The following is a 22,561-nucleotide window of genomic DNA, read 5'->3' as shown; positions in this document are numbered from 1 at the left end:
AGATGAACATGGGAGGGCAGAAGGCTGCCTAATACTGAAGCACCCCCAAACAACAAACCAAATGCAACAACTAGTGCAAGCATTCCTGGGGGAAGGCCTGCAGCAGATGGATTTGCATATGGTGATGTCATCCAAGCAGTGTGTCAAAGTTGGCTTCAACCCTCGTCTGCATATGAAAAGAGAAAAGGGGCGTGCAGGGCATGGCGGCCTTTTTCGGCGCTTGGATGACCCCTAGTTCGCATTAAACATCTCCACCCTCCTTCGGTGTGGGGCTCATGTTGGCTATGCCCCAGCCCCTGAAGCATTCAAGCTGATTTCTTGCAGCAGCTGGGCACTGTAACAGCTCCAGAGCTGCTCTGTAAGGCGAGTAAAAGGGTGTGGGCCCTGCAGCACTACCTGTAGTTCGCATTGTGCGTTGGAAGGCACAAATTAAGCAGACAGGAGAAGTCAGGATAGTGCGCAAGGGCATAGAAGGGAGCGGCTCAAGAAAAGAGAAGTGGAAACAGACAGCAAACTAGTCTGGAGAGAGACCTGAGACAAAGAGATCTGAATTATACGAGAGCCGACCAGGGGAAACACAAATTATGCAGTCAAGTTTCCCACATTTGGGGAAATCGCAGGAGCAGCACACCCAGAGTGCAATGGGTGAGCCTTGCCCTGGGAGAAGCACCTTCCTGATCATAGTATCTCACCTGGCAGGTAAGTAGGAGATGGGCTACAGCTGGGGAGGGTTGCTGCTCGGGCACCCCCCTGTCAAGTGAAGGAGATCCAACTGAGGCAGCACAAGGGAACTCTCGAATGAAGAACAAGGCTAGAGGAAGATCTGAGACAAAGAAATCTGACTTTTACCAGAGCTGACCAGAGGAAAGAACAAACACAGTCCCCCACTACCACAAATAATGCAGTCGAGTTTCCCACATTTGGGGAAATCACAGGGGTCAGCATTCCCAGAATGCAATGAATGAACCTCACCCTGGGAGAGCAATCTTCATGACCATGGTATCTCCTATGCAAAATAAGTATGTTTTTGGATAGGGCTGGGGAGGGCCGCTGCTCAGGCACATCTCAGTCAAGTAAAGGAGATTCAATTGAGGCAGCACAAGGGAACTCTCATCTGGGGACAACAACTGCACGGAGAACACATATTTTCAGATGAACATGGGAGGGCAGAAGGCTGCCTAATACTGAAGCACCCCCAAACAACAAACCAAAAGCAACAACTAGTAGAAGCATTCCTGGGGGAAGGTCTGCAGAAGACGGATTTGCATACGGTGATGTCATCCAAGCAGTGGGCCAAAATTGGCTGGAACCCTCATCTGCATATGAAAAGAGAAAAGGGGTATGCAGGGCATGGCGGCCTTTTGCGGCGCTTGGATGATCCCTAGTTCGCATTAAACACCCCCACCCTCCTTCGGTGTGGGGCTCATGTTGGCCATGCCCCAGCCCCTGAAGCATTCAAGCTGATTTCTTGCAGCAGCTGGGCACTGTAACAGCTCCAGAGCTTCTCTGTAAGGCAAGTAAAAGGGTGTGGGCCCTGTAGCACTACCTGTAGTTTGCATTGTGCATTGTAAGACACAAAGTAAGCAGACGGGAGGAGAAGTCATTATAGTGCACAAGGGTATTGAAGGGAGGGGCTCAAGAAAAAAGAAGTGGAAACAGACAGCAAACTAGGCTGGAGAGAGACCTGAGACAAAGAGATCTGAATTATATGAGAGCCGACCAGGGGAAACACAAATTATGCAGTCAAGTTTTCCACATTTGGGGAAATCGTAGGGGCAGCACACCCAGAGTGCAATGGGTGAGCCTTGCCCCGGGAGAAGCACCTTCCTGATCATAGTATCTCACCTGGCAGGTAAGTAGGAGTTGGGCTAGAGCTGGGGAGGGTCGCTGCTCGGGCACCCCCCTGTCAAGTGAAGGAGATCCAACTGAGGCAGCACAAGGGAACTCTCGAAAGAAGAACAAGGCTAGAGGAATATCTGAGACAAAGAAATCTGACTTTTACCAGAGCTGACCAGAGGAAAGCACAAACACAGTCCCCCACTACCACAAATAATGCAGTCGAGTTTCCCACAATTGGGGAAATCACAGGGGTCAGCATACCCAGAATGCAATGAATGAACCTCACCCTGGGAGAACAATCTTCATGACCATGGCATCTCCTATGCAAAATAAGTATGATTTGGGATAGGGCTGGGGAGGGCCGCTGCTCAGGCACATCTCTGTCAAGTAAAGGAGATTCAACTGAGGCAGCACAAGGGAACTCTCATCTGGGGACAACAACTGCAGGGAGAACACATATTTTCAGATGAACATGGGAGGGCAGAAGGCTGCCTAATACTGAAGCACCCCCAAACAACAAACCAAATGCAACAACTAGTGCAAGCATTCCTGGGGGAATGCCTGCAGCAGATGGATTTGCATATGGTGATGTCATCCAAGCAGTGAGTCAAAGTTGGCTTCAACCCTCGTCTGCATATGAAAAGAGAAAAGGGGCATGCAGGGCATGGCGGCCTTTTGCGGCGCTTGGATGACCCCTAGTTCGCATTAAACACCTCCACCCTCCTTCGGTGTGGGGCTCATGTTGGCTATGCCCCAGCCCCTGAAGCATTCAAGCTGATTTCTTGCAGCAGCTGGGCACTGTAACAGCTCCAGAGCTGCTCTGTAAGGCAAGTAAAAGGGTGTGGGCCCTGCAGCACTACCTGTAGTTTGCATTGTGCGTTGGAAGGCACAAATTAAGCAGGCGGGAGAAGTCAGGATAGTGCGCAAGGGCATAGAAGGGAGCGGCTCAAGAAAAGAGAAGTGGAAACAGACAGCAAACTAGGCTGGAGAGAGACCTGAGACAAAGAGATCTGAATTATATGAGAGCCGACCAGGGGAAACACAAATTATGCAGTCAAGTTTCCCACATTTGGGGAAATCGCAGGAGCAGCACACCCAGAGTGAAATGGGTGAGCCTTGCCCTGGGAGAAGCACCTTCATGATCATAGTATCTCACCTAGCAGGTAAGTAGGAGTTGGGCTAGAGCTGGGGAGGGTCGCTGCTCGGGCACCCCCCTGTCAAGTGAAGGAGATACAACTGAGGCAGCACAAGGAAACTCTCAAAAGAAGAACAAGGCTAGAGGAAGATCTGAGACAAATAAATCTGACTTTTACCAGAGCTGACCAGAGGAAAGAACAAACACAGTCCCCCACTACCACAAATAATGCAGTCGAGTTTCCCACATTTGGGGAAATCATAGGGGTCAGCATACCCAGAATGCAATGAATGAACCTCACCCTGGGAGAACAATCTTCATGACCATGGTATCTCCTATGCAAAATAAGTATGATTTGGGATAGGGCTGGGGAGGGCCGCTGCTCAGGCACATCTCTGTCAAGTAAAGGAGATTCAACTGAGGCAGCACAAGGGAACTCTCATCTGGGGACAACAACTGCAGGGAGAACACATATTTTCAGATGAACATGGGAGGGCAGAAGGCTGCCTAATACTGAAGCACCCCCAAACAACAAACCAAATGCAACAACTAGTGCAAGCATTCCTGGGGGAAGGCCTGCAGCAGATGGATTTGCATATGGTGATGTCATCCAAGCAGTGGGTCAAAGTTGGCTTCAACCCTCGTCTGCATATGAAAAGAGAAAAGGGGCGTGCAGGGCATGGCGGCCTTTTGCGGCGCTTGGATGACCCCTAGTTCACATTAAACACCTCCACCCTCCTTCGGTGTGGGGCTCATGTTGGCTATGCCCCAGCCCCTGAAGCATTCAAGCTGATTTCTTGCAGAAGCTGGGCTCTGTAACAGCTCCAGAGCTGCTCTGTAAGGCAAATAAAAGGTTGTGGGACCTGCAGCACTACCTGTAGTTCGCATTGTGCGTTGCAAGGCACAAAGTAAGCAGACGGGAGAAGTCAGTATAGTGCGCAAGGGCATAAAAGGGAACGGCTCAAGAAAAGAGAAGTGGAAACAGACAGCAAACTAGGCTGGAGAGAGACCTGATGCAAAGAGATCTGAATTATACGAGAGCCGACCAGAGGAAACACAAATTATGCAGTCAAGTGTCCCACATTTTGGGAAATCACAGGAGCAGCACACCCAGAGTGCAATGGGTGAGCCTTGCCTTGGGAGAAGCACCTTCCTGATCATAGTATCTCACCTGGCAGGTAAGTAGGAGTTGGGCTAGAGCTGGGGAGGGTCGCTGCTCGGGCACCCCCCTGTCAAGTGAAGGAGATCCAACTGAGGCAGCACAAGGGAACTCTCGAAAGAAGAACAAGGCTAGAGCAAGATCTGAGACAAAGAAATCTGACTTTTACCAGAGCTGACCAGAGGAAAGCACAAACACAGTCCCCCACTACCACAAATAATGCAGTCGAGTTTCCCACAATTGGGGAAATCACAGGGGTCAGCATACCCAGAATGCAATGAATGAACCTCACCCTGGGAGAACAATCTTCATGACCATGGCATCTCCTATGCAAAATAAGTATGATTTGGGATAGGGCTGGGGAGGGCCGCTGCTCAGGCACATCTCTGTCAAGTAAAGGAGATTCAACTGAGGCAGCACAAGGGAACTCTCATCTGGGGACAACAACTGCAGGGAGAACACATATTTTCAGATGAACATGGGAGGGCAGAAGGCTGCCTAATATTGAAGCACCCCCAAACAACAAACCAAATGCAACAACTAGTACAAGCATTCCTGGGGGAAGGTCTGCAGAAGACGGATTTGCATACGGTGATGTCATCCAAGCAGTGGGCCAAAGTTGTCTGGAACCCTCATCTGCATATGAAAAGAGAAAAGGGGTATGCAGGGCATGGCGGCCTTTTGAGGCGCTTGGATGACCCCTAGTTCGCATTAAACACCCCCACCCTCCTTCGGTGTGGGGCTCATGTTGGCTATGCCCCAGCCCCTGAAGCATTCAAGCTGATTTCTTGCAGCAGCTGGGCACTGTAACAGCTCCAGAGCTGCTCTGTAAGGCAAGTAAAAGGGTGTGGGCCCTGCAGCACTACCTGTAGTTCGCATTGTGCATTGTAAGGCACAAAGTAAGCAGACGGGAGGAGAAGTCAGGATAGTGCACAAGGGTATAGAAGGGAGGGGCTCAAGAAAAAAGAAGTGGAAACAGACAGCAAACTAGGCTGGAGATAGACCTGAGACAAAGAGATCTGAATTATACGAGAGCCGACCAGAGGAAACACAAATTATGCAGTCAAGTGTCCCACATTTTGGGAAATCACAGGAGCAGCACACCCAGAGTGCAATGGGTGAGCCTTGCCCTGGGAGAAGCACCTTCCTGATCATAGTATCTCACCTGGCAGGTAAGTATGAGATGGGCTAGAGCAGAGGAGGGTCGCTGCTCGGGCACCCCCCTGTCAAGTGAAGGAGATCCAACTGAGGCAGCACAAGGGAACTCTCGAAAGAAGAACAAGGCTAGAGGAAGATCTGAGACAAAGAAATCTGACTTTTACCAGAGCTGACCAGAGGAAAGCACAAACACAGTCCTCCACTACCACAAATAATGCAGTCGAGTTTCCCACATTTGGGGAAATCATAGGGGTCAGCATACCCAGAATGCAATGAATGAACCTCACCCTGGGAGATCAATCTTCATGACCATGGTATCTCCTATGCAAAATAAGTATGATTTGGGATAGGGCTGGGGAGGGCCGCTGCTCAGGCACATCTCTGTCAAGTAAAGGAGATTCAACTGAGGCAGCACAAGGGAACTCTCATCTGAGGACAACAACTGCAGGGAGAACACATATTTTCAGATGAACATGGGAGGGCAGAAGGCTGCCTAATACTGAAGCACCCCCAAACAACAAACCAAATGCAACAACTAGTACAAGCATTCCTGGGGGAAGGTCTGCAGAAGACGGATTTGCATACGGTGATGTCATCCAAGCAGTGGGCCAAAGTTGGCTGGAACCCTCATCTACATATGAAAAGAGAAAAGGGGTATGCAGGGCATGGCGGCCTTTTGCGGCGCTTGGATGACCCCTAGTTCGCATTAAACACCCCCACCCTCCTTCGGTGTGGGGCTCATGTTGGCCATGCCCCAGCCCCTGAAGCATTCAAGCTGATTTCTTGCAGCAGCTGGGCACTGTAACAGCTCCAGAGCTGCTCTGTAAGGCAAGTAAAAAGGTGTGGGCCCTGCAGCACTACCTGTAGTTTGCATTGTGCATTGGAAGGCACAAAGTAAGCAGACGGGAGGAGAAGTCAGGATAGTGCACAAGGGTATAGAAGGGAGGGGCTCAAGAAAAAAAAAAGTGGAAACAGACAGCAAACTAGGCTGGAGAGAGACCTGAGACAAAGAGATCTGAATTATATGAGAGCCGACCAGGGGAAACACAAATTATGCAGTCAAGTTTCCCACATTTGCGGAAATCGCAGGAGCAGCACACCAAGAGTGCAATGGGTGAGCCTTGCCCTGGGAGAAGCAACTTCATGATCATAGTATCTCACCTGGCAGGTAAGTATGAGTTGGGCTAGATCTGGGGAGGGTCGCTGCTCGGGCACCCCCCTGTCAAGTGAAGGAAATCCAACTGAGGAAGCACAAGGGAACTCTTGAAAGAAGAACAAGGCTAGAGGAAGATCTGAGACAAAGAAATCTGACTTTTACCAGAGCTGACCAGAGGAAAGCACAAACACAGTCCTCCACTACCACAAATAATGCAGTTGAGTTTCCCACATTTGGGGAAATCATAGGGGTCAGCATACCCAGAATGCAATGAATGAACCTCACCCTGGGAGATCAATCTTCATGACCATGGTATCTCCTATGCAAAATAAGTATGATTTGGGATAGGGCTGGGGAGGGCCGCTGCTCAGGCACATCTCTGTCAAGTAAAGGAGATTCAACTGAGGCAGCACAAGGGAACTCTCATCTGGGGACAACAACTGCAGGGAGAACACATATTTTCAGATGAACATGGGAGGGCAGAAGGCTGCCTAATACTGAAGCACCCCCAAACAACAAACCAAATGCAACAACTAGTGCAAGCTTTCCTGGGGGAAGGCCTGCAGCAGATTGATTTGCATATGGTGATGTCATCCAAGCAGTGAGTCAAAGTTGGCTTCAACCCTCGTCTGCATATGAAAAGAGAAAAGGGGCATGCAGGGCATGGCGGCCTTTTGCGGCGCTTGGATGACCCCTAGTTCGCATTAAACACCTCCACCCTCCTTCGGTGTGGGGCTCATGTTGGCTATGCCCCAGCCCCTGAAGCATTCAAGCTGATTTCTTGCAGCAGCTGGGCACTGTAACAGCTCCAGAGCTGCTCTGTAAGGCAAATAAAAGGGTGTGGGCCCTGCAGCACTACCTGTAGTTTGCATTGTGCGTTGGAAGGCACAAATTAAGCAGACGGGAGAAGTCAGGATAGTGCGCAAGGGCATAGAAGGGAGCGGCTCAAGAAAAGAGAAGTGGAAACAGACAGCAAACTAGGCTGGAGAGAGACCTGAGACAAAGAGATCTGAATTATACGAGAGCCGACCAGGGGAAACACAAATTATGCAGTCAAGTTTCCCACATTTGGAGAAATCGCAGGAGCAGCACACCCAGAGTGAAATGGGTGAGCCTTGCCCTGGGAGAAGCACCTTCATGATCATAGTATCTCACCTAGCAGGTAAGTAGGAGTTGGGCTAGAGCTGGGGAGGGTCGCTGCTCGGGCACCCCCCTGTCAAGTGAAGAAGATACAACTGAGGCAGCACAAGGAAACTCTCAAAAGAAGAACAAGGCTAGAGGAAGATCTGAGACAAAGAAATCTGACTGTTACCAGAGCTGACCAGAGGAAAGAACAAACACAGTCCCCCACTACCACAAATAATGCAGTCGAGTTTCCCACATTTGGGGAAATCATAGGGGTCAGCATACCCAGAATGCAATGAATGAACCTCACCCTGGGAGATCAATCTTCATGACCATGGTATCTCCTATGCAAAATAAGTATGATTTGGGATAGGGCTGGGGAGGGCCGCTGCTCAGGCACATCTCTGTCAAGTAAAGGAGATTCAACTGAGGCAGCACAAGGGAACTCTCATCTGGGGACAACAACTGCAGGGAGAACACATATTTTCAGATGAACATGGGAGGGCAGAAGGCTGCCTAATACTGAAGCACCCCCAAACAACAAACCAAATGCAACAACTAGTACAAGCATTCCTGGGGGAAGGTCTGCAGAAGACGGATTTGCATACGGTGATGTCAACCAAGCAGTGGGCCAAAGTTGGCTGGAACCCTCATCTATATATGAAAAGAGAAAAGGGGTATGCAGGGCATGGCGGCCTTTTGCGGCGCTTGGATGACCCCTAGTTCACATTAAACACCTCCACCCTCCTTCGGTGTGGGGCTCATGTTGGCTATGCCCCAGCCCCTGAAGCATTCAAGCTGATTTCTTGCAGAAGCTGGGCTCTGTAACAGCTCCAGAGCTGCTCTGTAAGGCAAATAAAAGGTTGTGGGACCTGCAGCACTACCTGTAGTTCGCATTGTGCGTTGCAAGGCACAAAGTAAGCAGACGGGAGAAGTAAGTATAGTGCGCAAGGGCATAAAAGGGAACGGCTCAAGAAAAGAGAAGTGGAAACAGACAGCAAACTAGGCTGGAGAGAGACCTGATGCAAAGAGATCTGAATTATACGAGAGCCGACCAGAGGAAACACAAATTATGCAGTCAAGTGTCCCACATTTTGGGAAATCACAGGAGCAGCACACCCAGAGTGCAATGGGTGAGCCTTGCCTTGGGAGAAGCACCTTCCTGATCATAGTATCTCACCTGGCAGGTAAGTAGGAGTTGGGCTAGAGCTGGGGAGGGTCGCTGCTCGGGCACCCCCCTGTCAAGTGAAGGAGATCCAACTGAGGCAGCACAAGGGAACTCTCGAAAGAAGAACAAGGCTAGAGCAAGATCTGAGACAAAGAAATCTGACTTTTACCAGAGCTGACCAGAGGAAAGCACAAACACAGTCCCCCACTACCACAAATAATGCAGTCGAGTTTCGCACAATTGGGGAAATCACAGGGGTCAGCATACCCAGAATGCAATGAATGAACCTCACCCTGGGAGAACAATCTTCATGACCATGGCATCTCCTATGCAAAATAAGTATGATTTGGGATAGGGCTGGGGAGGGCCGCTGCTCAGGCACATCTCTGTCAAGTAAAGGAGATTCAACTGAGGCAGCACAAGGGAACTCTCATCTGGGGACAACAACTGCAGGGAGAACACATATTTTCAGATGAACATGGGAGGGCAGAAGGCTGCCTAATATTGAAGCACCCCCAAACAACAAACCAAATGCAACAACTAGTACAAGCATTCCTGGGGGAAGGTCTGCAGAAGACGGATTTGCATGCGGTGATGTCATCCAAGCAGTGGGCCAAAGTTGTCTGGAACCCTCATCTGCATATGAAAAGAGAAAAGGGGTATGCAGGGCATGGCGGCCTTTTGAGGCGCTTGGATGACCCCTAGTTCGCATTAAACACCCCCACCCTCCTTCGGTGTGGGGCTCATGTTGGCTATGCCCCAGCCCCTGAAGCATTCAAGCTGATTTCTTGCAGCAGCTGGGCACTGTAACAGCTCCAGAGCTGCTCTGTAAGGCAAGTAAAAGGGTGTGGGCCCTGCAGCACTACCTGTAGTTCGCATTGTGCATTGTAAGGCACAAAGTAAGCAGACGGGAGGAGAAGTCAGGATAGTGCACAAGGGTATAGAAGGGAGGGGCTCAAGAAAAAAGAAGTGGAAACAGACAGCAAACTAGGCTGGAGAGAGACCTGAGACAAAGAGATCTGAATTATATGAGAGCCGACCAGGGGAAACACAAATTATGCAGTCAAGTTTCCCACATTTGCGGAAATCGCAGGAGCAGCACACCAAGAGTGCAATGGGTGAGCCTTGCCCTGGGAGAAGCAACTTCATGATCATAGTATCTCACCTGGCAGGTAAGTAGGAGTTGGGCTAGATCTGGGGAGGGTCGCTGCTCGGGCACCCCCCTGTCAAGTGAAGGAAATCCAACTGAGGAAGCACAAGGGAACTCTTGAAAGAAGAACAAGGCTAGAGGATGATCTGAGACAAAGAAATCTGACTTTTACCAGAGCTGACCAGAGGAAAGCACAAACACAGTCCTCCACTACCACAAATAATGCAGTTGAGTTTCCCACATTTGGGGAAATCATAGGGGTCAGCATACCCAGAATGCAATGAATGAACCTCACCCTGGGAGATCAATCTTCATGACCATGGTATCTCCTATGCAAAATAAGTATGATTTGGGATAGGGCTGGGGAGGGCCGCTGCTCAGGCACATCTCTGTCAAGTAAAGGAGATTCAACTGAGGCAGCACAAGGGAACTCTCATCTGGGGACAACAACTGCAGGGAGAACACATATTTTCAGATGAACATGGGAGGGCAGAAGGCTGCCTAATACTGAAGCACCCCCAAACAACAAACCAAATGCAACAACTAGTGCAAGCATTCCTGGGGGAAGGCCTGCAGCAGATGGATTTGCATATGGTGATGTCATCCAAGCAGTGAGTCAAAGTTGGCTTCAACCCTCGTCTGCATATGAAAAGAGAAAAGGGGCATGCGGGGCATGGCGGCCTTTTGCGGCGCTTGGATGACCCCTAGTTCGCATTAAACACCTCCACCCTCCTTCGGTGTGGGGCTCATGTTGGCTATGCCCCAGCCCCTGAAGCATTCAAGCTGATTTCTTGCAGCAGCTGGGCACTGTAACAGCTCCAGAGCTGCTCTGTAAGGCAAATAAAAGGGTGTGGGCCCTGCAGCACTACCTGTAGTTTGCATTGTGCGTTGGAAGGCACAAAGTAAGCAGACGGGAGAAGTCAGGATAGTGCGCAAGGGCATAGAAGGGAGCGGCTCAAGAAAAGAGAAGTGGAAACAGACAGCAAACTAGGCTGGAGAGAGACCTGAGACAAAGAGATCTGAATTATACGAGAGCCGACCAGGGGAAACACAAATTATGCAGTCAAGTTTCCCACATTTGGAGAAATCGCAGGAGCAGCACACCCAGAGTGAAATGGGTGAGCCTTGCCCTGGGAGAAGCACCTTCATGATCATAGTATCTCACCTAGCAGGTAAGTAGGAGTTGGGCTAGAGCTGGGGAGGGTCGCTGCTCGGGCACCCCCCTGTCAAGTGAAGGAGATACAACTGAGGCAGCACAAGGAAACTCTCGAAAGAAGAACAAGGCTAGAGGAAGATCTGAGACAAAGAAATCTGACTGTTACCAGAGCTGACCAGAGGAAAGAACAAACACAGTCCCCCACTACCACAAATAATGCAGTCGAGTTTCCCACATTTGGGGAAATCATAGGGGTCAGCATACCCAGAATGCAATGAATGAACCTCACCCTGGGAGATCAATCTTCATGACCATGGTATCTCCTATGCAAAATAAGTATGATTTGGGATAGGGCTGGGGAGGGCCGCTGCTCAGGCACATCTCTGTCAAGTAAAGGAGATTCAACTGAGGCAGCACAAGGGAACTCTCATCTGGGGACAACAACTGCAGGGAGAACACATATTTTCAGATGAACATGGGAGGGCAGAAGGCTGCCTAATACTGAAGCACCCCCAAACAACAAACCAAATGCAACAACTAGTACAAGCATTCCTGGGGGAAGGTCTGCAGAAGACGGATTTGCATACGGTGATGTCATCCAAGCAGTGGGCCAAAGTTGGCTGGAACCCTCATCTATATATGAAAAGAGAAAAGGGGTATGCAGGGCATGGCGGCCTTTTGCGGCGCTTGGATGACCCCTAGTTCACATTAAACACCTCCACCCTCCTTCGGTGTGGGGCTCATGTTGGCTATGCCCCAGCCCCTGAAGCATTCAAGCTGATTTCTTGCAGAAGCTGGGCTCTGTAACAGCTCCAGAGCTGCTCTGTAAGGCAAATAAAAGGTTGTGGGACCTGCAGCACTACCTGTAGTTCGCATTGTGCGTTGCAAGGCACAAAGTAAGCAGACGGGAGAAGTCAGTATAGTGCGCAAGGGCCTAAAAGGGAACGGCTCAAGAAAAGAGAAGTGGAAACAGACAGCAAACTAGGCTGGAGAGAGACCTGATGCAAAGAGATCTGAATTATACGAGAGCCGACCAGAGGAAACACAAATTATGCAGTCAAGTGTCCCACATTTTGGGAAATCACAGGAGCAGCACACCCAGAGTGCAATGGGTGAGCCTTGCCTTGGGAGAAGCACCTTCCTGATCATAGTATCTCACCTGGCAGGTAAGTAGGAGTTGGGCTAGAGCTGGGGAGGGTCGCTGCTCGGGCACCCCCCTGTCAAGTGAAGGAGATCCAACTGAGGCAGCACAAGAGAACTCTCGAAAGAAGAACAAGGCTACAGCAAGATCTGAGACAAAGAAATCTGACTTTTACCAGAGCTGACCAGAGGAAAGCACAAACACAGTCCCCCACTACCACAAATAATGCAGTCGAGTTTCCCACAATTGGGGAAATCACAGGGGTCAGCATACCCAGAATGCAATGAATGAACCTCACCCTGGGAGAACAATCTTCATGACCATGGCATCTCCTATGCAAAATAAGTATGATTTGGGATAGGGCTGGGGAGGGCTGCTGCTCAGGCACATCTCTGTCAAGTAAAGGAGATTCAACTGAGGCAGCACAAGGGAACTCTCATCTGGGGACAACAACTGCAGGGAGAACACATATTTTCAGATGAACATGGGAGGGCAGAAGGCTGCCTAATATTGAAGCACCCCCAAACAACAAACCAAATGCAACAACTAGTACAAGCATTCCTGGGGGAAGGTCTGCAGAAGACGGATTTGCATACGGTGATGTCATCCAAGCAGTGGGCCAAAGTTGTCTGGAACCCTCATCTGCATATGAAAAGAGAAAAGGGGTATGCAGGGCATGGCGGCCTTTTGAGGCGCTTGGATGACCCCTAGTTCGCATTAAACACCCCCACCCTCCTTCGGTGTGGGGCTCATGTTGGCTATGCCCCAGCCCCTGAAGCATTCAAGCTGATTTCTTGCAGCAGCTGGGCACTGTAACAGCTCCAGAGCTGCTCTGTAAGGCAAGTAAAAGGGTGTGGGCCCTGCAGCACTACCTGTAGTTCGCATTGTGCATTGTAAGGCACAAAGTAAGCAGACGGGAGGAGAAGTCAGGATAGTGCACAAGGGTATAGAAGGGAGGGGCTCAAGAAAAAAGAAGTGGAAACAGACAGCAAACTAGGCTGGAGAGAGACCTGAGACAAAGAGATCTGAATTATATGAGAGCCGACCAGGGGAAACACAAATTATGCAGTCAAGTTTCCCACATTTGCGGAAATCGCAGGAGCAGCACACCAAGAGTGCAATGGGTGAGCCTTGCCCTGGGAGAAGCAACTTCATGATCATAGTATCTCACCTGGCAGGTAAGTAGGAGTTGGGCTAGATCTGGGGAGGGTCGCTGCTCGGGCACCCCCCTGTCAAGTGAAGGAAATCCAACTGAGGAAGCACAAGGGAACTCTTGAAAGAAGAACAAGGCTAGAGGAAGATCTGAGACAAAGAAATCTGACTTTTACCAGAGCTGACCAGAGGAAAGCACAAACACAGTCCTCCACTACGACAAATAATGCAGTTGAGTTTCCCACATTTGGGGAAATCATAGGGGTCAGCATACCCAGAATGCAATGAATGAACCTCACCCTGGGAGAACAATCTTCATGACCATGGCATCTCCTATGCAAAATAAGTATGATTTGGGATAGGGCTGGGGAGGGCCGCTGCTCAGGCACATCTCTGTCAAGTAAAGGAGATTCAACTGAGGCAGCACAAGGGAACTCTCATCTGGGGACAACAACAGCAGGGAGAACACATATTTTCAGATGAACATGGGAGGGCAGAAGGCTGCCTAAATCTGAAGCACCCCCAAACAACAAACCAAATGCAACAACTAGTGCAAGCATTCCTGGGGGAAGGCCTGCAGCAGATGGATTTGCATATGGTGATGTCATCCAAGCAGTGAGTCAAAGTTGGCTTCAACCCTCGTCTGCATATGAAAAGAGAAAAGGGGCATGCAGGGCATGGCGGCCTTTTGCGGTGCTTGGATGACCCCTAGTTCGCATTAAACACCTCCACCCTCCTTCTGTGTGGGGCTCATGTTGGCTATGCCCCAGCCCCTGAAGCATTCAAGCTGATTTCTTGCAGCAGCTGGGCACTGTAACAGCTCCAGAGCTGCTCTGTAAGGCAAATAAAAGGGTGTGGGCCCTGCAGCACTACCTGTAGTTTGCATTGTGCGTTGGAAGGCACAAATTAAGCAGACGGGAGAAGTCAGGATAGTGCGCAAGGGCATAGAAGGGAGCGGCTCAAGAAAAGAGAAGTGGAAACAGACAGCAAACTAGGCTGGAGAGAGACCTGAGACAAAGAGATCTGAATTATACGAGAGCCGACCAGGGGAAACACAAATTATGCAGTCAAGTTTCCCACATTTGGAGAAATCGCAGGAGCAGCACACCCAGAGTGAAATGGGTGAGCCTTGCCCTGGGAGAAGCACCTTCATGATCATAGTATCTCACCTAGCAGGTAAATAGGAGTTGGGCTAGAGCTGGGGAGGGTCGCTGCTCGGGCACCCCCCTGTCAAGTGAAGGAGATCCAACTGAGGCAGCACAAGGAAACTCTCGAAAGAAGAACAAGGCTAGAGGAAGATCTGAGACAAAGAAATCTGACTTTTACCAGAGCTGACCAGAGGAAAGAACAAACACAGTCCCCCACTACCACAAATAATGCAGTCGAGTTTCCCACATTTGGGGAAATCATAGGGGTCAGCATACCCAGAATGCAATGAATGAACCTCACCCTGGGAGAACAAACTTCATGACCATGGTATCTCCTATGCAAAATAAGTATGATTTGGGATAGGGCTGGGGAGGGCCGCTGCTCAGGCACATCTCTGTCAAATAAAGGAGATTCAACTGAGGCAGCACAAGGGAACTCTCATCTGGGGACAACAACTGCAGGGAGAACACATATTTTCAGATGAACATGGGAGGGCAGAAGGCTGCCTAATACTGAAGCACCCCCAAACAACAAACCAAATGCAACAACTAGTACAAGCATTCCTGGGGGAAGGTCTGCAGAAGACGGATTTGCATACGGTGATGTCATCCAAGCAGTGGGCCAAAGTTGGCTGGAACCCTCATCTATATATGAAAAGAGAAAAGGGGTATGCAGGGCATGGCGGCCTTTTGCGGCGCTTGGATGACCCCTAGTTCGCATTAAACACCCCCACCCTCCTTCGGTGTGGGGCTCATGTTGGCCATGCCCCAGCCCCTGAAGCATTCAAGCTGATTTCTTGCAGCAGCTGGGCACTGTAACAGCTCCAGAGCTGCTCTGTAAGGCAAGTAAAAAGGTGTGGGCCCTGCAGCACTACCTGTAGATTGCATTGTGCATTGGAAGGCACAAAGTAAGCAGACGGGAGGAGAAGTCAGGATAGTGCACAAGGGTATAGAAGGGAGGGGCTCAAGAAAAAAGAAGTGGAAACAGACAGCAAACTAGGCTGGAGAGAGACCTGAGACAAAGAGATCTGAATCATATGAGAGCCGACCAGGGGAAACACAAATTATGCAGTCAAGTTTCCCACATTTGCGGAAATCGCAGGGGCAGCACACCCAGAGTGCAATGGGTGAGCCTTGCCCTGGGAGAAGCAACTTCATGAGCATAGTATCTCACCTGGCAGGTAAGTAGGAGTTGGGCTAGAGCTGGGGAGGGTCGCTGCTCGGGCACCCCCCTGTCAAGTGAAGGAAATCCAACTGAGGCAGCACAAGGGAACTCTCGAAAGAAGAACAAGGCTAGAGGAAAATCTGAGACAAAGAAATCTGACTTTTACCAGAGCTGACCAGAGGAAAGCACAAACACAGTCCCCCACTACCACAAATAATGCAGTCGAGTTTCCCACATTTGGGGAAATTACAGGGGTCAGCATACCCAGAATGCAATGAATGAACCTCACCCTGGGAGAACAATCTTCATGACCATGGTATCTCCTATGCAAAATAAGTATGATTTGGGATCAGTGGCGTAACTAGAAATTTTTCTCCCCCAAGCCAAAAAATTCTTTGGCGCTCCCCACAATTGGCACTATTAAAGGGATAAATGTGCGCGCGCCGCAAAATAGGGTGTGTGGCTTCGTTGGGATGGGCGTGGCTTTACTGTTCCAGTGGGACCTGTTGGACAAGTGGTCCGGATCCCACCTACACACGCACCGGAGGATAATCCTGTCTTCCAAGACCAGAATCTCACTCCATTGGTGGCTGCACAGTTCTCACCTCCTAGAGGGGCGAAGGTTCGGGATCCAGGACTGGATCCTAGGGACCATGGATGCAGCCCTCCGAGGCTGGGGAGCAGTCACACAGGGGGAAAACGTCCAAGGAAGATGGTCAAGTCGGGAAAGTTGTCTCCACATAAATGTTCTGGAGTTAAGGGCCATTTAATAACTGCAGACACAGTACGCACTGGGACGGGTGCCCAGCATCCTCTACGGACTAAGAGAAAAGGATTTACCGGTAGGTATTAAAATCCTATTTTCTCTAACGTCCTAGAGGATTCTTGGGACTCCGTAAGGACCATGGGGATAGACGGGCTCCGCAGGAGACATGGGCACTTTAAGAAAGACTTTAGTTCTGGGTGTGCACTGGCTCCTCCCTCTATGCCCCTCCTCCATACCTCAGTTTGATACTGTGCCCAGTGGAGACTGGGTGCTTTTCAGGAGCTCTCCTGAGCTTTCTGACAGAAAGTATTTTGCTAGGTTTTTAATTTTCAGGGAGCACTGCTGGCAACAGACTCCCTGCATCGAGGGACTGAGGGGGGAGAAGCAGCCCTACTCTCCGAGTTGCAAGGTCCTGCTTCTTAAGCTACTGGACACCATTAGCTCCAAAGGGATTAGCTCCAAAGGGATTGGTACGCAGGATCTCACCCTCGCCGTCCGTCCCCCTCGCAGAGCCGGAAGATAGAAGCCGGGTGAGTATGAGAAGAAAAGAAGACTTCAGAGGCGGCAGAGGACTTCATGATCTTCATTGAGGTAACGCACAGCACTGCAGCTGTGCGACATTGCTCCCATACACCTCACATACTCCGGTCACTGTAAGGGTGCAGGGCGCAGGGGGGGCGCCCTGGGCTGCAATATAAACCTCTTTTTGGCAAAAATATAACATATATACAGCTGGGCACTGTATATATGTATGAGCCCCCGCCAATTGTACAGTTTAAACGGGACAGAAGCCCGCCGCCGAGGGGGCGGGGCTTCTCCCTCAGCAATCACCAGCGCCATTTTTTCTCCACAGCACCGCTGAGAGGAAGCTCCCCGGACTCTCCCCTGCTTATACCACGGTAGACAAGAGGGTTGAAAAGAGAGGGGGGGGGGCACATAATTCGGCGCAAATTACATACAGCAGCGCTACTGTGCAAACATTAAGTTACTGTGCTATTCCTGGGTTATATAGCGCTGGGGTATGTGCTGGCATACTCTCTCTCTGTCTCTCCAAAGGGCCTTGTGGGGGAAATGTCTTCAGTAAAAGTATTCCCTGTGTGTGTGGTGTGTCGGTACGCGTGTGTCGACATGTCTGAGGAAGAAGGCTATATTAGAGAGGAGCGGGAGCAAATGAACGTGGTGTCTCCGCCGACACCTGACTGGATGGATATGTGGAATGTTTTAAATGCTAGTGTAAACTCATTGCACAAAAGATTAGACAAGGCTGAAGCTTTGCGACAGTCAGGGTCTCAACCCATGCCTGATCCTATGTCGCAGGGACTGTCAGGGTCTCATAAGCGCCCACTATCCAGATTGTTGACACAGATACCGACACGGATTCTGACTCCATTGTCGATTACGATGATGCAAAGTTACAGCCAAAATTGGCAAAATACATTTGATATATGATTATGGCAATAAAAAATGTTTTGCACATCACAGAGGAGCCCCCTATCCCTGACAAGAGGGTACATATGTACAAGGTAAAGAAGCCTGAGGTAACCTTTCCCCCCTCACACGAGCTAAACGAGTTATGTGAAAAAGCTTGGGAATCCCCTGCAGATTTCCAAAAGGATTCTTATGGCGTATCCTTTCCCATCAACGGATAGGTTACGATGGGAATCCTCCCCTTGGGTGGACAAAGCATTAACACGCTTATCCAAGAAGGTAGCCCTCCCGTCCCAGGATACGGCTTCCCTCAAAGAGTCTGCTGACCGCAAACAGGAGATTACCCTGAAGTCCATTTATACACATTCAGGTACCTTACTCAGACCGGCAATTGCGTCGGCCTGGGTGTGTAGTGCTGTAGCGGCATGGACGGATACCCTAGATAAGGCTACTATTTTATTGCCCCTGGGGCATATAAGAGATGCTGTCCTATATATGTGTGTATGCAAACTACAGGTGGTGCTGCAGGGCTCACACCCTTTTACTTGTCTTGTAGAGCAACTCTGGAGCTGTTACTGGGTCCAGCTGCTGCAAGAAATCAGCTTGAATGCTTCAGGGGCTTGGGCATGGCCAACATGAGCCCCACACTGATGGGGGTGTATAAAGCGATCTAGGGGTCATCCAAGCGCAACCCCACAAAGGCCGCCATGCCCTGCGTGACCATTTTCTCTTTTCATATGCAGACGAGGGTTGCAGCCAACTATGCCCATTGCTTGGATGACATCACCATATGCGAATCCATCTGCTGCAGGCCTTCCCCCAGGAATGCTTGCACTAGCTGTTGCATTTGGTTTGTTGTTTGGGGGGTGCTTCAGTATTAGGCAGCCTTCTGCCCTCCCACATTCGTCTGAAAATGTGTTCTCCCTGCAGTTGTTGTCCCCAGATGAGAGTTCCCTTGTGCTGCCTCAGTTGAATCTCCTTTACTTGACGGAGGTGTGCCTGAGCAGCGGCCCTCCCCAGCCCTATCTCAAATCATACTTATTTTGCATAGGTGATACCATGGTCATGAAGATTGTTTTCCCAGGGTGAGGTTCATTCATTGCATTCTGGGTATGCTGACCTCTGTGATTTCCCCAAATGTGGGAAACTCGACTGCATAATTTGTGGTAGGGGGGGGACTGCATTTGTGCTTTCCCCTGGTTGGCTCTGGTTTAATTCAGATCTCTTTGTCTCAGGTCTCTCTCCAGCCTAGTTTGCTGTCTGTTTCCACTTCTCTTTTCTTGAGCCCCTCCCTTCTATGCCCTTGCGCACTATCCTGACTTCTCCCGTCTGCTTACTTTGTGCCTTCCAACGCACAATGCGAACTACAGGTAGTGCTGCAGGGCCCACGCCCTTTTACTTGCCTTACAGAGCAGCTCTGGAGCTGTTACAGTGCCCAGCTGCTGCAAGAAATCAGCTTGAATGCTTCAGGGGCAGGGGCATGGCCAACATGAGCCCCACACCGAAGGAGGGTGGGGGTGTTCAATGCGAACTAGGGGTCATGCAAGCGCCCCTTTTCTCTTTTCATATGCAGATGAGGGTTCCAGCCAACTTTGGCCTACTGCTTGGATGACATCACCGTATGCAAATCCGTCTGCTGCAGACCTTTCCCCAGGAATGCTTGCACTAGTTGTTGCATATGGATTGATGTTTGTGGGTGCTTCAGTATTAGGCAGCCTTCCGCCCTCTCATGTTTATCTGAAAATATGTGGTCTCCCTGTAGTTGTTGTCCCCAGACAAGAGTTTTCTTGTGCTTCCTCAGTTGAATCTCCTCAACTTGACGGGGGTGTGCCCGAGCAGCCGCCCTCCACAGCCCTATCTCAACACATGCTTTTCTTGCGTATGAGATCTCTTGATCATGAAGATAGTTCTCACAGGGTGAGGTTCATCCATTACATTTTAAAGTAGGAAGGTACAAATTACATATTCAAATTACATATATGTGCTGGATTCAAATGTTTTCCCCCCTTCCTTTCTCAATTGTGCCCATCAGCAGCTATTCTAATGTTGCTGCCAATGGGTGTGACACATTCATTTCTTCTGTGGGGTACACTGGACTCCACAAGGATTCACATTGGGGTGTAGAGTAGGATCTTGATCTGAGGCACCAACAGGCTCAAAGCTTTTGACTGTTCCCAAGATGCTCAGCGCCCCCTCCTCTATAACCTCGCTTCCATGAACAGGGAGCTCAGTTTGTAGTTGGTGCCTTCAGTAGCAGGCCACTTAACAGGGGGCTGCCTCAGGCAGCCTATTCTTAGCTATTAATTTTGACAAGAAAAGAAGAACTTTTTTTATAAGAATCTACAAGGGCTGCAGCAGGCTAGGTCTAATAGACATCTTTACTGCAGCTCCATCACTCCCAGCGGCGCAGTATACTCCCGTGCCCTGGTTGCTGGGTCACTGCAGCGGAGGCTCCGGTTTCTTCCTAAGGTCAGTCACACACACACTGCCCTCCAGGGGTATCCCCAGGTAAGCTAGCTCTCAGATGCTGTAGGTGCCATTACCATGTGGCCTTACACTGGGAATTTAACCCAGATATATATATGTAATTATTTATGTGGTGGGTGTGGGGTGCAGTGGCCCCTGTGTCGGTATGGGTGGGCTGCTGCAGGTCGGCACACCCTAACACTTTATTAACACTTATTATTTTTCCTATCACTTTGTATATATTATTTTAATCACACCACTTACATAGCACTTCTGTGCTTCTTATTAACCCCTATTAATTTTCACCTGTGTGCTGACCTGGGGTGGCCGACCTGTGCCGACATTGTGGGGTCCTGCGCCCCGGGCCCATACCTAGTATTAGGGACCCCCAGTGACGGAGAAGCCTTGTCGATCGGCCTGGGGGCTTAACCCTATATCTGCAGATATACGCAACTAAGATCTACATATTATCTGACCATTATTATATAGCAATATTATTCACTCGGTGTGCATTAGGGAACACAGTTTTTTTCCTACACAGAATTACCCCTCCCCTTTTAGCACCTGAGTGACATTACAATCTGATTGAGCAGCTTTCCACCTTGTGTATTGTATATAGAGAGGCACAAATGGGTCAGCATTAGGAGGGATTGCTGACTCTAGTAGTGCCATAGGGGAAGGCAGGGGTATCCCCAGGTAAGCTGGCTCTCAGATGCTGTAGGTGCCATTACCATGTGGCCTTACACTGGGAATTTAACCCAGATATATATATGTAATTATTTATGGGGTGGGTGTGGGGTGCAGTGGCCCCTGTGTCGGTATGGGTGGGCTGCTGCAGGTCGGCACACCCTAACACTTTATTAACACTTATTATTTTTCCTATCACTTTGTATATATTATTTTAATCACACCACTTACATAGCACTTCTGTGCTTCTTATTAACCCCTATTAATTTTCACCTGTGTGCTGACCTGGGGTGGCCGACCTGTGCCGACATTGTGGGGTCCTGTGCCCCGGGCCCATACCTAGTATTAGGGACCCCCAGTGACGGAGAAGCCTTGTCGATCGGCCTGGGGGCTTAACCCTATATCTGCAGATATACGCAACTAAGATCTACGTATTATCTGACCATTATTATATAGCAATATTATTCACTCGGTGTGCATTAGGGAACACAGTTTTTTTCCTACACAGAATTACCCCTCCCCTTTTAGCACCTGAGTGACATTACAATCTGATTGAGCAGCTTTCCACCTTGTGTATTGTATATAGAGAGGCACAAATGGGTCAGCATTAGGAGGGATTGCTGACTCTAGTAGTGCCATAGGGGAAGGCAGGGGTATCCCCAGGTAAGCTGGCTCTCAGATGCTGTAGGTGCCATTACCATGTGGCCTTACACTGGGAATTTAACCCAGATATATATATGTAATTATTTATGGGGTGGGTGTGGGGTGCAGTGGCCCCTGTGTCGGTATGGGTGGGCTGCTGCAGGTCGGCACACCCTAACACTTTATTAACACTTATTATTTTTCCTATCACTTTGTATATATTATTTTAATCACACCACTTACATAGCACTTCTGTGCTTCTTATTAACCCCTATTAATTTTCACCTGTGTGCTGACCTGGGGTGGCCGACCTGTGCCGACATTGTGGGGTCCTGCGCCCCGGGCCCATACCTAGTATTAGGGACCCCCAGTGACGGAGAAGCCTTGTCGATCGGCCTGGGGGCTTAACCCTATATCTGCAGATATACGCAACTAAGATCTCCGTATTATCTGACCATTATTATATAGCAATATTATTCACTCGGTGTGCATTAGGGAACACAGTTTTTTTCCTACACAGAATTACCCCTCCCCTTTTAGCACCTGAGTGACATTACAATCTGATTGAGCAGCTTTCCACCTTGTGTATTGTATATAGAGAGGCACAAATGGGTCAGCATTAGGAGGGATTGCTGACTCTAGTAGTGCCATAGGGGAAGGCAGGGGTATCCCCAGGTAAGCTGGCTCTCAGATGCTGTAGGTGCCATTACCATGTGGCCTTACACTGGGAATTTAACCCAGATATATATATGTAATTATTTATGGGGTGGGTGTGGGGTGCAGTGGCCCCTGTGTCGGTATGGGTGGGCTGCTGCAGGTTGGCACACCCTAACACTTTATTAACACTTATTATTTTTCCTATCACTTTGTATATATTATTTTAATCACACCACTTACATAGCACTTCTGTGCTTCTTATT

General features: G+C 49.7%; 23 non-coding genes and 6 pseudogenes across 23 annotated transcripts; 1 reads left to right on the top strand and 28 right to left on the bottom strand.

The window, feature by feature from the left end:
* Nucleotides 1-544: 544 nt before the first annotated feature.
* On the bottom strand, nt 545-707 carry LOC135015657 (U1 spliceosomal RNA). Its single transcript, XR_010213873.1, has one exon. It is a non-coding gene; the product is annotated as a U1 spliceosomal RNA (small nuclear RNA).
* Nucleotides 708-859: 152 nt separating this feature from the next.
* Nucleotides 860-1,023, bottom strand: LOC135015642 (U1 spliceosomal RNA). Its single transcript, XR_010213859.1, has one exon. It is a non-coding gene; the product is annotated as a U1 spliceosomal RNA (small nuclear RNA).
* A 695-nt stretch (nt 1,024-1,718) lies between these two features.
* LOC135015676 (U1 spliceosomal RNA) lies at nt 1,719-1,860 on the bottom strand (annotated as a pseudogene).
* Nucleotides 1,861-2,012: 152 nt separating this feature from the next.
* Nucleotides 2,013-2,176, bottom strand: LOC135015618 (U1 spliceosomal RNA). Its single transcript, XR_010213837.1, has one exon. It is a non-coding gene; the product is annotated as a U1 spliceosomal RNA (small nuclear RNA).
* Nucleotides 2,177-2,868: 692 nt separating this feature from the next.
* LOC135015693 (U1 spliceosomal RNA) lies at nt 2,869-3,010 on the bottom strand (annotated as a pseudogene).
* Nucleotides 3,011-3,162: 152 nt separating this feature from the next.
* LOC135015739 (U1 spliceosomal RNA) lies at nt 3,163-3,326 on the bottom strand. The gene has a single exon (XR_010213935.1). It is a non-coding gene; the product is annotated as a U1 spliceosomal RNA (small nuclear RNA).
* A 671-nt stretch (nt 3,327-3,997) lies between these two features.
* Nucleotides 3,998-4,160, bottom strand: LOC135015675 (U1 spliceosomal RNA). Its single transcript, XR_010213887.1, has one exon. It is a non-coding gene; the product is annotated as a U1 spliceosomal RNA (small nuclear RNA).
* A 152-nt stretch (nt 4,161-4,312) lies between these two features.
* LOC135015617 (U1 spliceosomal RNA) lies at nt 4,313-4,476 on the bottom strand. Its single transcript, XR_010213836.1, has one exon. It is a non-coding gene; the product is annotated as a U1 spliceosomal RNA (small nuclear RNA).
* Nucleotides 4,477-5,150: 674 nt separating this feature from the next.
* LOC135015659 (U1 spliceosomal RNA) lies at nt 5,151-5,313 on the bottom strand. Its single transcript, XR_010213875.1, has one exon. It is a non-coding gene; the product is annotated as a U1 spliceosomal RNA (small nuclear RNA).
* A 152-nt stretch (nt 5,314-5,465) lies between these two features.
* Nucleotides 5,466-5,629, bottom strand: LOC135015741 (U1 spliceosomal RNA). The gene has a single exon (XR_010213937.1). It is a non-coding gene; the product is annotated as a U1 spliceosomal RNA (small nuclear RNA).
* A 696-nt stretch (nt 5,630-6,325) lies between these two features.
* Nucleotides 6,326-6,467, bottom strand: LOC135015704 (U1 spliceosomal RNA; annotated as a pseudogene).
* Nucleotides 6,468-6,619: 152 nt separating this feature from the next.
* LOC135015733 (U1 spliceosomal RNA) lies at nt 6,620-6,783 on the bottom strand. Its single transcript, XR_010213928.1, has one exon. It is a non-coding gene; the product is annotated as a U1 spliceosomal RNA (small nuclear RNA).
* A 671-nt stretch (nt 6,784-7,454) lies between these two features.
* On the bottom strand, nt 7,455-7,617 carry LOC135015698 (U1 spliceosomal RNA). Its single transcript, XR_010213900.1, has one exon. It is a non-coding gene; the product is annotated as a U1 spliceosomal RNA (small nuclear RNA).
* A 152-nt stretch (nt 7,618-7,769) lies between these two features.
* Nucleotides 7,770-7,933, bottom strand: LOC135015640 (U1 spliceosomal RNA). Its single transcript, XR_010213857.1, has one exon. It is a non-coding gene; the product is annotated as a U1 spliceosomal RNA (small nuclear RNA).
* A 671-nt stretch (nt 7,934-8,604) lies between these two features.
* On the bottom strand, nt 8,605-8,767 carry LOC135015674 (U1 spliceosomal RNA). Its single transcript, XR_010213886.1, has one exon. It is a non-coding gene; the product is annotated as a U1 spliceosomal RNA (small nuclear RNA).
* A 152-nt stretch (nt 8,768-8,919) lies between these two features.
* LOC135015644 (U1 spliceosomal RNA) lies at nt 8,920-9,083 on the bottom strand. The gene has a single exon (XR_010213861.1). It is a non-coding gene; the product is annotated as a U1 spliceosomal RNA (small nuclear RNA).
* Nucleotides 9,084-9,778: 695 nt separating this feature from the next.
* On the bottom strand, nt 9,779-9,920 carry LOC135015707 (U1 spliceosomal RNA; annotated as a pseudogene).
* Nucleotides 9,921-10,072: 152 nt separating this feature from the next.
* Nucleotides 10,073-10,236, bottom strand: LOC135015732 (U1 spliceosomal RNA). Its single transcript, XR_010213927.1, has one exon. It is a non-coding gene; the product is annotated as a U1 spliceosomal RNA (small nuclear RNA).
* Nucleotides 10,237-10,907: 671 nt separating this feature from the next.
* On the bottom strand, nt 10,908-11,070 carry LOC135015697 (U1 spliceosomal RNA). The gene has a single exon (XR_010213899.1). It is a non-coding gene; the product is annotated as a U1 spliceosomal RNA (small nuclear RNA).
* Nucleotides 11,071-11,222: 152 nt separating this feature from the next.
* Nucleotides 11,223-11,386, bottom strand: LOC135015639 (U1 spliceosomal RNA). The gene has a single exon (XR_010213856.1). It is a non-coding gene; the product is annotated as a U1 spliceosomal RNA (small nuclear RNA).
* A 671-nt stretch (nt 11,387-12,057) lies between these two features.
* Nucleotides 12,058-12,220, bottom strand: LOC135015673 (U1 spliceosomal RNA). The gene has a single exon (XR_010213885.1). It is a non-coding gene; the product is annotated as a U1 spliceosomal RNA (small nuclear RNA).
* A 152-nt stretch (nt 12,221-12,372) lies between these two features.
* On the bottom strand, nt 12,373-12,536 carry LOC135015616 (U1 spliceosomal RNA). The gene has a single exon (XR_010213835.1). It is a non-coding gene; the product is annotated as a U1 spliceosomal RNA (small nuclear RNA).
* A 695-nt stretch (nt 12,537-13,231) lies between these two features.
* On the bottom strand, nt 13,232-13,373 carry LOC135015706 (U1 spliceosomal RNA; annotated as a pseudogene).
* Nucleotides 13,374-13,525: 152 nt separating this feature from the next.
* On the bottom strand, nt 13,526-13,689 carry LOC135015624 (U1 spliceosomal RNA). Its single transcript, XR_010213842.1, has one exon. It is a non-coding gene; the product is annotated as a U1 spliceosomal RNA (small nuclear RNA).
* Nucleotides 13,690-14,360: 671 nt separating this feature from the next.
* Nucleotides 14,361-14,523, bottom strand: LOC135015701 (U1 spliceosomal RNA). The gene has a single exon (XR_010213901.1). It is a non-coding gene; the product is annotated as a U1 spliceosomal RNA (small nuclear RNA).
* A 152-nt stretch (nt 14,524-14,675) lies between these two features.
* On the bottom strand, nt 14,676-14,839 carry LOC135015629 (U1 spliceosomal RNA). Its single transcript, XR_010213847.1, has one exon. It is a non-coding gene; the product is annotated as a U1 spliceosomal RNA (small nuclear RNA).
* A 695-nt stretch (nt 14,840-15,534) lies between these two features.
* LOC135015700 (U1 spliceosomal RNA) lies at nt 15,535-15,676 on the bottom strand (annotated as a pseudogene).
* Nucleotides 15,677-15,828: 152 nt separating this feature from the next.
* LOC135015623 (U1 spliceosomal RNA) lies at nt 15,829-15,992 on the bottom strand. Its single transcript, XR_010213841.1, has one exon. It is a non-coding gene; the product is annotated as a U1 spliceosomal RNA (small nuclear RNA).
* Nucleotides 15,993-18,880: 2,888 nt separating this feature from the next.
* LOC135015709 (U1 spliceosomal RNA) lies at nt 18,881-19,045 on the top strand. The gene has a single exon (XR_010213904.1). It is a non-coding gene; the product is annotated as a U1 spliceosomal RNA (small nuclear RNA).
* The last annotated feature ends 3,516 nt before the right edge of the window (nt 19,046-22,561 follow it).

The sequence above is a fragment of the Pseudophryne corroboree genome, unplaced genomic scaffold (assembly GCF_028390025.1).
Source record: "Pseudophryne corroboree isolate aPseCor3 unplaced genomic scaffold, aPseCor3.hap2 scaffold_297, whole genome shotgun sequence".
NCBI classification, from domain to species: domain Eukaryota; kingdom Metazoa; phylum Chordata; class Amphibia; order Anura; family Myobatrachidae; genus Pseudophryne; species Pseudophryne corroboree.
This window is presented reverse-complemented; position numbering and strand designations above follow the sequence as displayed.